We start from the raw sequence: 10,717 nt of genomic DNA, 5'->3' as shown, positions 1-10,717 counted from the left end.
CTCTCTCTCTCTCTCTCTCTCTCTCTCCCTCTCTCTCCCTCTCTCTCTCCTTCTCTCTCCCAGTGCGGGAGGCGTGATTCCGAATAATTTAGCCGCTCCTCTCCATTCTTTTCGTCCCGCTTTGGCTTTGGCGGTGTGACGTTGTTGGCGCTTTGGCGTGTCCTGGCTGGCGGGGGCGCGGAGCCAGCCCAGCCCCCTCTCCCCCTTCCCACTATTTCATATTGTGTCGGTGGTGTTGGCTTTCGCTGTGATCCAGTGTCTGCGGGCAATCAGGCCTCCCATTGTTATGATTGTGCCCTCCGTCCATCCCCTTCAACCGGAGTGACCTCAGCGCCAGCCCGCCCCCGTGTTGGGGGCCTCTCTCTCTCTCTCTCTCTCTCTCTCTCTCTCTCTCTCTCTCTACCGCTTTCGCGCTCTCTCCTCCCACATCCCTCTCTCCCTCCATCCTTCATCCCACAACCACTCCTCATAGCCGTGCTCCACTCAGTAGCAGCAGAGATCTGCTCCTAATTTGCCACCACCACTTTCCACGCACAATGGTCACAATCATTTTCACGGCCGATGATTGTGATGATGACGATGGTTTACTTTGTCGTCGTTCTTTGTTCTGTTCCATTATGTGTGTGTCGCGCGCAATGCCGCCACACTTCACCAAGTGTGGAACTGGTGGGGCGCCTGCTGCGTAGGCAGACCCGCACGACAGCCGTGCGTCGCGACGGCCTACCCGGAGGCCTCCTCGGCTGAGTGCCGGGCGGGCTCAGCGGGAGGCTGGAGCTCGGCTGAGTGTGCGCGTGGGCGGGCTACGCCGCAAACGTGCACGCGTGCACGGTGTTGAACGCAGTGCTATAGTTGTGCACTTGTAAGTGTGCAACTCCTCTGGTGAACACTTCCAACCAAGCCTTCCGCGCACTGTGAGCGTCATGAGCGAACTCGAACTCGAACTCGAACGAACAGCAAACTGTTCGTGATTGCTCTCGTCCGTGACCACAAGGCGTTCTGAGTCGAAATGATCGTGAACTGCTCGAACAGATGATCACATGTAAATAATTGTAGCCAGGGTTGAGAACCCGGGGACCATCTTCCTCACAAGGTACAAGAACTATGTATTGACAATCCAGCCCCGTGCAGTGCTAAGCAGCAAGTTGCCTCTCACATACCGAATACAAATTAGTTTCTTATTTTCTATGAACATTAAAAAAGTATTACTTGCTGGTTCGTACCATTTGCAAAAATTTTCATGCTGGTTTCATATGGTCTTGCTTTAATCCACACCTTCTTTTTTGCAAACCTTTTTTTTTTCCCGAGGGCAGTGAAGTTGGGCTTATTTCTTTTTTGCCAGGGGCCCCGAGGCCGTGTGGGCCGTGCGCTGCATCTGGTGCAGCCCAGGGCCGGGGGCTCGCTATCGGCCGCCTCGCGCTCCGGTGCCTCTTCCCCTGTTTTGTTCGCTGACCGGACCGCCTCCCCCCCCCCTCCCTTTCCCCACTTCTCTTCCCTCCCCCACCCCCTTTTCTCCCCGGATGCCCCGCCCTACGCTGCTGCCTTTAAGCTTTCCTTTACTGAAACTGATATCTCGCCGGGCTGGATCCCACGTCTCCCGCTTCAAAAGCAAAATATTCATAGATTTTTCTTTTACTGGTCCCTTCTACTTACGAATACATATGGTTATCGCTGATTTAAGCAGTGAAGGAAATAGCAATAACTGCAATAATTCTAATAATAATGTTACATGAATACATTTTTGTCTGTGTGTGCGTTGGTGCCTCGTAAAGTGGGCGGCTCGGCAAGCCGGGTGCGAAGGATGCAAGGGAGGGTGTGGCGGGGCGGGGCGGGCTGTCACCAGGACCAGGCGCCGGCGCGTGAAGCCTTCTGGAAGGGAGCTGCCGGTCGCCCTTCTGCTGGGGCTCAGATTTGTATCGCAACATTTTCAACACGGCCCGCGCTGCCTCTATCCTTGCCCCATTCTCCCCTCCTTCCTCCCTTTCCCCTTCTCCCTCCCGCCCTTCTCCCCCCACCCTTTCTGTCCTCACGCGCCCAGCCTCGGAGCAGAACCGATTTGGGCGATATTTTTCGCTCCATTTTCTATTCGCGTCCGCCTCTCGTCGCACTTTGTGCCGGTGTCGGGCGTATATTCCTCGCTCCGATTCATGTTTCATATTTCAGTTTTGCCGCTGGAAAAAAAGTTATACTGGCGTGCTAGGATCCGTATACTTTTAAAATGGCGCGTATGCAGAATTTCTATGTACCGAAATGCTCCCACCGTATAAGAACTAACTTTAATTTCAATCGACAAGAGAGGGGATGGGCACGATGGAGGGAGGGAGAGAGAGAGACAGGGCAGGCTCTGACAGTCTGTCGCGTCCGCAGTGTTCTACTCCGGGAAGAAGGGGCGGGAGCAGGAGGAGGAGGTTATTGTCCCCTAATGAGTGCGAGAGAGACGACAACCCCCCGACGTAATGCCTGCTGCAATTAAGTTTCTCTTGCCGCACCCAAACCCCTCTGTCTCTCTTACACTTTCTTTCACCCTGGTTCTCTCATCGAGAGGGATAAGGGGCGAGAAACACCCCCTTCTCCCTCTTTCTCTCTCGTTCTTTCTCCCCTACCTCGCTCTCCTTTCCGGCGTGCTGCTCGTTTACTTTCACTGCACTCTCGCTGCTGCAATGCGCCATACTTTGTCATTATTGGGCAAGTTTCGTGAGGGATGACTGGACGCTTTGCTCTGTTGTGCGTGAGAGGCGAGCCGCCGGGAGGGAGAACAACGCTCAGGGGCTGAGGCCGCTGTATAGAATCAAGGGCAGTGATGCCCCAGACATTATTGCGTGTTGGTGGTGAGTCTCGCCGACGCCTCCACCACTGCAGGCGCGGCTTGGTCGACATGGTCGTGCTGTCGATAATGTACCATAGCCTCGAGGGACCCTCGAGGGATCTGTACCTTTTAATAGATTTCGCTAGGGTGAGGATAACTCGACTATTTTCGGTGACGGCGAACTGTGACACAGGCCGCTGCAATGTGAACCTTATGGTGGTTATTCCTTCGAACCCAGCGTGTTGACGGCGGTATAGAACTGGTTGAAGACGTGCCTCATCGAGGCCCTGCCGAAGCGGCCCAGCCCCCTGCACCTCAGCGCCGGGGTCTTGGCCGCGGCCAGCATGACGAGGAGCAGGGCGCGGGCCTCCCGGTGCTCGACGCCGTCGGTGGACGCGTGGTAGGCGGACCTCGCCAGAGACAGGCTCGCGTCCGACATTTCCTGGCTGTAGTGCGCCAGCGGCAAGAAGACGACAAACGCGGGGACGAGGAGGCTCAGGGTGGCGGCGGACGCGTCGCCGCCCAGCACCTGTAACAGTAATACCCACGTCAGTGTTGACGTACAGGTTTTTCGGTGCGACAGTGCCATCCACTGGGTACGCAAAGTAATATTCCACACTTTAAGGCTATTTGTGTGCGAAAGCCTATTTGTACACCTAAGTGAGTAAAGGTGTGAATTTTCTTTTAAAGTTTCACACACTTGTGCCTCAAAGTGCACGAATGGCGTTCTCACACCTACAAGTGTGTGACAGTCACATACTCAGGTTTCCGGTGACCTACCAGCACGGTGGCGAAGAGCGAGCTGCAGAACGAGCTGGACAGGACGTGCACGAGCTTGCCGGCGGCGTACTCGGTCAGCTCCAGGACCGCGAGGCGCAGTTTCCGGTGCGTCGCGACCACGTCGCGGACCTCCTCCGCGGTCGCGCCCCCCGGGGCGAGTAGGCGCAGCCCCAGGGCGTCGTGCAGGCCGGCCGCGGCGGCTGCGCACAGCCAGAAGCTGGCCACCACGTAGCAGATGGTGAAGACGGCCAAGAGTGTCCAGCACCCCCAGAACAGCCGGCCGCAGGGCGCGCCCCAGGGCCCGGCGTGGGGCACGAACGGCCAGAGCGACAGCTGAGGGTCGTCGGCCAGGCCCATGTCGGCGCACAGGCTGGCGACCACGAGCACGGCGAAGGACACGGTCATCGTCGAGAGCATCGCCACGCCTCGTAGCGTCCGCTCCGCCCACTTCTGTGAGTCGGAAATGTACCGAAAACCATTAGTGTGTGAATGTTGCACACTTGTAGGTGTGTGAACGCCATGTGTACACATGGAGGCACAAGGCTAGAGTTTGTGAATTTTCATATGAAAATCTACACCCAGAGAACCATTTAGTTCATAAAACTAAATCAGGGTAATAAGAAACAAAATTTAGTTCCCAAAACCGACTCAAATTTAGTAACCCCATTTCTCACTAAATATGACCGCATCAAACAAATTAAGTGTTTAAGTCGGTTTTAAATTTGGTTCTCTGGACTAAACGGTCTTCTGGGTGTACACCTCCAACCCTATAAGTGAGCGAATGGGCGTTCCTACATACTTGCGTTTCTAGTCGTGCAGATAAATAAATTAAGTACAGGCTATTGCAGCTACCTTGTCACCGGGCCAGGCCTCCGCTTCCTGCACCAGGCTCTGCAGCTCTTGCAGGACGGAGGACAGGCGCCCCTGGCGGACCACGGCCAGGCTGGCGTTTGCCGAATAGCACGAGGATATGTTCATGATCGCCACCTTGGCCGTCTCGAAGGACCCGAGCCTATCCATTCCGGAGGCGCATACGAACGCGGTGCACAGTCCCATGAATATGCCCGAGAGCTTAATAATAATAATAATAATAATAATAATAATAATAATAATAATAATTACTAAACATTGGGGCGCTTTATAGTGAAGAAGAGATCAATGCCAGAACATCACCGGGTTAATTCTTTCATGAAAACTGTCCCTAGAAAGAATGAAAATCAAGCAGTCAATTTCCCTCCACGCACCTCCCCCCCCCCCCCCTTAAAAAAAAGATGAATAATGCTTGTGATCTAATGGCGTGTTCTCCCCGAGCTTCTTTCCAGTTCCAATGAAGTTCTTCATATGCTGTGCTAGACAAGTATCGTTTTCATCCAAAAAAATCTTCGTGAACTTTGTAGAACCTTTAACCTTTAAATCTTGAACTGCAAAGCGCCTGCGTCAATCTACCACATTTCAGTAAGAAATGACCGTTAAAACGATATAGACACGACATTTCATTTCGACGCTTCTTTGATCGCTTCCATATAGTTTTGAAGTTTGTCACTTTGTTTTCCTATTGGGACAGGCTTGCAGTGCTAGCGACCGATATCTCACGGCAACGTACCTTGCTGCTCATCACGTCAAACACTAATCGCGGCAGTGGCCCTGCTTCAAGGCAATGCCAGGACATCCATTCGATGAGCCGCATTATCGAAGGGGCCAGGAGGGAACAGCTTCGGTCTGGTGATGGCGATGTACTAAATGCCCCTGCCGTGTCCAACCCGCTGTAATACATTCACGTCGAACGCAGATGTGTGCTTTCCCAAACAAATCGAAGACCAGGATAATTGTAATGCTACCTACGTCACTACGGCATCATGTGGGGAAACACTGAGAAATACATGTAAGAGAAGGGAGCTCTTTTTCTTCTGGCAGAGACAGTCTTGGACGTTTCTTTTAAAAGTTGCAAATTCACATTCTTGCAGAGGGATATTTTTTTTGTAAGCAGCTGGTGATACGTTAAGACACTTTTACACAGAAATTAACCAAGATAATGTTAACAGTTATCTGTGCGAAATGAATCGTGTGTTCGGTCCCTGTTCGGCGTACGCGTGCAATGACCACTTCCCTCGCACAGCGGTTAGTTGAGTATGTGTGTGTGAGAGAGAGAAAGGGGGGGGGGGGTGCACACGTTCGCTTCTGTGCACGTGCATTGCACGTGTGGGTGTCGGTATGCGAATGTGTGAATGCGCACGGGTGGAATTATTATGCAAAAGAAGGCCTGGCGCTCGGCTATGGCCGCGCTGACCGCGTGGCCGCGTGGCGGCGGGGGGTGGAGAGGGGGAGAGGGAGGGGAGAGTGGCAAGTGGAGGCGCAAACAAAGCGGTATGCAGGCGTTCACTACAGCGCACACACACACACACACACATACTCTGCCTCTCTCTCTCTCTCTCTCTCTCTCTCTCTCTCTCTCTCTCTCTCTCTCTCCTCTCTCGCTCTGCTTGCAGGCACATATCCGCGCTGGCATTGTTTACGCCCCTGCCTGCCGGTGCTCGCTCTCTTCTCCCAATAGTGATGGAAAGTTGAGTGTGACAACGCCGCCACGCCTCGCCGCGCCCCGCCGCGTGTTCTGCCATGTGTGTGTGTGTGTGTGTGTGTCGGGGTCCCGTTGACAAAAGTTTTTGTCAGAGAAACGCGCGAAATCTGTGAAAGAGGGGGTGGGGAAGGGGAGGGTGTTTGACTTTGAGAGAGGTTTTGGACCGGTGTATTTATTATTGGCGGGTGTTTACATGCGTGGGCAGGTGATTGTGTTTGTGTGGGTGTGTTATTGGTGTTTCGGGGGCGGTATGTGTTGGCACTTGAGGGTCGCGGTCAGTGTAGTTGTGGTCGTTTTTACCATTGTACCGTTGTACCAATTATTTAACCACTTTAAAAGGCCCTAAGTGCTACCTTCTGTTTTTCCGGTCAATGGCAGCAGCATCAACCCTCTCATCCACTCGACGTGCAACCACCACCACCACCACCACCACCACCACCACCACCACCACCACCACCACCACCACCACCACCACCACCACCAATATTCGCTTGACGGCGGGGTTTGGGTGTTTCCTTCTCCCCTGCTGCCCTTCTGCTCTGCGAACTCGACGAGGAAATGATGGCCCCGTCGGACTGACCGCACGGCTAACCGTCCCATCCGACGCGCCCGGCCGTGGCCCCGAGCCGACAGACAGTCAAAGGGGAGCAGCGTGTGGGGGAGAGGGTGCGGCGGGGGAAACGGTCAGCCGGCAGTTTGTCACCATGGCGTGGCTATGATGGCGATGGCGGCTGCAGCGGTTGCGCTGGCTCACCCCCCCCCCCCTCTGCCGTTCTGCTGCGCCCCTCTATACTCTTTCCCTCGTTTGTTTTTCGGCACTCCCATTCACTAAACGTCAATAAAAACAACCACGGTCAAATCCAACGAGTAAAGTTCCTCATTGTCCTCTGGTAAAAAATAAAGGGCAAATTTATGATTTTGCGTGAAACTACCCTATCAAAATAATTTTAAAACACCAACATTCATTGTAATAGAGTTCTGGGTTCATTATTTTCTCAAAGACTTCGGTATCGAAGCGTCATGCCGATCGATGGCGCTGTTTACCATTTTCCGGTCTCCTCTTGCGTGCCACGGCCGCAACCGCGTGGCGCTCCTCCTCTCCGTCGAACTCGCGCTCGCCTCGTGGTCCATCGCCTTTAACGCCCCGCGCCCGGCCGCTGCATAAGGGATGCTGGGCTTTAAAGGGGAGCGGCTGGTGCTTCGGAGGGCGCGTAACGCGCGTAGCGCGCGAAGCGTGAAAGTGCCCGGGGAAAGAGTTTCCTTCTTGCTGCTCGACGACGAACGTCATATTGATTCTAACGACTTTGGTTTCTCTTGTGCCTGCAGGTGAGTGGTGGCGCCGTCATATCGCAGAAGGAGTCCTGGACCAAGGAGAGACCGGCAAAAGCGGACATGTGATGCGAAGAGGTGGTATGTGTTCATGGGAACAATACGAAATAAGTTATTGTTTTCACTAAGTTGTTTTCATTTTTATTAAATTCTGTTACAAAGATAAGTCAAAGTGGATATTTTTCTACAATAATACCCAGAGAACCATTTAGTAGGTTAAACTAAATAAGGGCTCTAAAAAATAAAATTCAGTTCCTAAAACTGACTTGAATTTAGTTACCTTATTTTTATACTAAATGTATCGTCGTACTATTCAAAGTAACCTAGCTTGACCAAATTGTTTTCATCGTCAAGGGTAAAACTCGGTGTGCATTGCTAAAATTTCATCGGTTTTGCTCTTCGTTTTCTGGACTAAACAGTCTTTTGGGTGAAGTATGTCGTTTTTTCAGTCGTTTCGATTTAATTCCAAAATTAAACCTTAGTCAATCCTTAATACTCTTTTCTCTATTTCTTTCGTCGTGGTAATTTTTTATCATAAGAAATTATCAAGTGTATCTTTGTTGATACTGGAAACATTTTTCCCACCGTTGCAAAATCTGCTTCCAGCTGTGTACGTTCGGGGTAACGCAAAATAAAAGGGAACCTTTCCCTTCATGAACCAAACACAGCGGCAGGGCAAGGGAAGGTGGGCAGCAGGAGGGTAGGACAGCAGTTGGAGCGTTTTAATACCAGCTTCGTCCAAAGGGAGCAGGGGCGTTTTTCCCTCATTCTGTTCTATTTTGACCCGGCCTGACCCCAGCGTGGGCCCCAAAAGAACAGAAGGGTCGCACTCTTCTACAGCCATCGCCCTCCCACCCCCTCTCTCTCTTTCTCTCTCTCTCTCCCCCCCAACGGCGGCAGGCACGGAAAAGGTCCAGCACAGGGCTCGACTAGCCACTTTGCTCCCACAGGCGGCGTCACCTAGCCCCCTCGGGTGCCGTAGCGTGGTGTTCGTGTGTCGACGTGTGGGTCTGTGTGGGTGCGTGGCGGTGGTGGTGGCGTGTCTGTGTGAGTGAGGACGCTGTAAAAAGCCTTCCCCCCCACTTTCATACCACTGGCATGACTTATAATTCATCTGCCTGCAAGGCTCCCCAACGAGATGCAGATTGGTCCAGCAGCGAGTTGTTGTTGCTGTTCTTGTTTGTGAGTGACGAGAGAGGATAGCAGCAGCAGCAGCATCGGAGGGGTGCAAGAAAGGAGAACAGAATATGAAGCTAATCTTTGGCTGGGTAGCAGGCGGCGGTGGAGGAGGGGACGGCGGCAGCGGCACGGGCCTAGAAGAGCGCCAATAGGGGACACAACAAGACAAACTCTTGCACTTCCCCGTTAGTTAGCAGTATAAATAGGAAAACGGAAATCGAATTAAGAAGGACTAGGGGAGCAAGGCAAGCTGCTCAGGGGGAGGAAGATGTGTCATTAGCGTCTCTCTCTCTCTCTCTCTCTCTCTCTCTCTCTCTCTCTCTCTCTCTCTAACTCTTGCTTACCCACCTCCACCCCTCAACCCTTCACTTTTAATCCCCCTTCCCCCTTCCACCCCGTCAGTCCGTCACCCCGTGTGTACATGACAGAGGATTCCCTCGCTCCTCGGGAGTGCTGTTGCCCCCAAGCAGGCGAGCGGGTGAGGAGCGAGCAAACGGGCGGGGAGCGAGCGAGCGGCACTTTTCTCAACTTGATTAAATTTAATTTAGTTGAAAAATCCTGGGACGTGGACGGGGCGCCGACGCCGCGGCCGCCTGGTTCCTTCCGAGCGCTCTTCCGTCTTGTGTAATTTTTTTTTTTTTGAATTTCTTATTATTTAATTGGCTAATCCGGGCGGACGCCGTCCGAATTAATTTTGAATGCGGCCTTTCTAGAGCGATGGGCCGCACGCCCGCTGACTCAGCTGCCGCCAAGACGAATGTGTAGCCGTCCCCAGAGCCATAGCCGTGTTCACTGGAATTTTTTGAAAAAAAAAAATCATTTACAAATTCAAAGACTTAGATACGAATCTTTTTCAAATAACATCGAGAATCATATCATTTACTTCGCTCCCAATACTAAATAGTTTCTAAAAACATGTGAATGGTACACGTGAGTATCTCTCTTGAATTCATTACCTTAATGCACTGCGTCTACTCGTGTGAGCGAGAGAGAGAGAGAGAGAGCGAGAAATAGAGATGTGGAGATGAGATGAAGTGCGATGGAGAGCTCGACTAGTGTGTGACGGCCCGGGAGGGACTGAGGGGGGAAGGAACGTTGCGTTTGATGTTTGCTGAAATGGGCCAAGTTTTTGTAGCTTTGCACTTCGGGGGTTCGAGTTTGTTGGTCTTCGCGTCGCGTCGTTGCTGCTGCGAAACGCTCGCTGCTCTCCACGACTTGAGAGTATGTTCGGGCGCACTTCTTTTGAATATGTAGCCTCCTCTGGTACCAAAGAAGACGAATTTCAAAGTCAGTTTTAGGTGAAAATGTGCTTTGCTGTGGGGTGTTTTCCTTTTGGCCCGCTCTCGGGAAAGTTGTATTCTTGCTATCTGTGTGGGCTCTGGTCGCTGCTAGCATTCCCGGGCCAGCTACATCTCTCTTTCTCTGTCGCCTCTCTCGCTCTCTCTCTCTCACTCGCTCCTCTCTACCCGCCGCACCCCCTCACTCACTCCTGCACCGGGCCCAGCGTCGCACACTTACGACGTCTGGAGATAACAAGATGGCCACACCTCTCTCTCTCCCCCCAGGCTGCCCACCCACTATCTCTCGCTCTTTTCGCTCTCTGTCTCACCCTTTTCGTCCTCTTGTGTGCTCCCCCCCTCCAACCCGCTCACTCTCTTCCCCCCCTCCCTCCCTTTCATTGTCGCTCAGTGGCGTCGCTCTGCCCTTAGCTTTTATTGCAATTGGGGCATTTGCGTGGCTTATCTGTCTAATCCTTGGGCGATCCAGTCGCGGGGCCACGACACACACTCACGGCGCGCGCGCGCACACACACACACACACACACACACACACACACACACACAAACGCACGCACGCACTCGCACACCCACACAGACACTTGGGCTACAGCGGGGCAGCTGAGGGAGGGAAGCCTCGGCCCAGGAAGATGTTGTTCTTATCCGGGGGATTTGTTCATGCGGCTTCGCTCCGTAGGGACGGACGATGTCGAGTGTGCTGTTCTCGCTCTACCTCTCCTCTCTCTCTCTCTTCCTGGCTCGCTTCTCCCCCCC

The 10,717-nt window shown here is 53.0% G+C and overlaps 1 protein-coding gene across 7 annotated transcripts in view; it reads left to right on the top strand.

Moving 5' to 3' along the window:
* The window catches only part of LOC113205850 (uncharacterized), a 237,565-nt gene that overhangs the window by 79,235 nt on the left and 147,613 nt on the right, over positions 1 to 10,717 (top strand). The window contains exon 2 of one of the 7 annotated variants that reach the window (XM_052270726.1): positions 7,485 to 7,568. The exons of the other annotated variants lie outside the window; for them this stretch is intronic. The gene's annotated coding sequence lies outside the window, so the exon portion shown is untranslated. The remainder of the gene's footprint in view (positions 1 to 7,484; positions 7,569 to 10,717) is intronic. 7 annotated transcript variants of the gene reach the window in all.

This window comes from Frankliniella occidentalis, unplaced genomic scaffold (assembly GCF_000697945.3).
Source record: "Frankliniella occidentalis isolate FOCC.00 unplaced genomic scaffold, Focc_3.1 Scaffold135, whole genome shotgun sequence".
NCBI classification, from domain to species: Eukaryota; Metazoa; Arthropoda; class Insecta; order Thysanoptera; family Thripidae; genus Frankliniella; species Frankliniella occidentalis.
The sequence above is the reverse complement of the archived record's forward strand: the minus strand, read 5'-3'. Positions and strand labels throughout refer to the sequence as shown.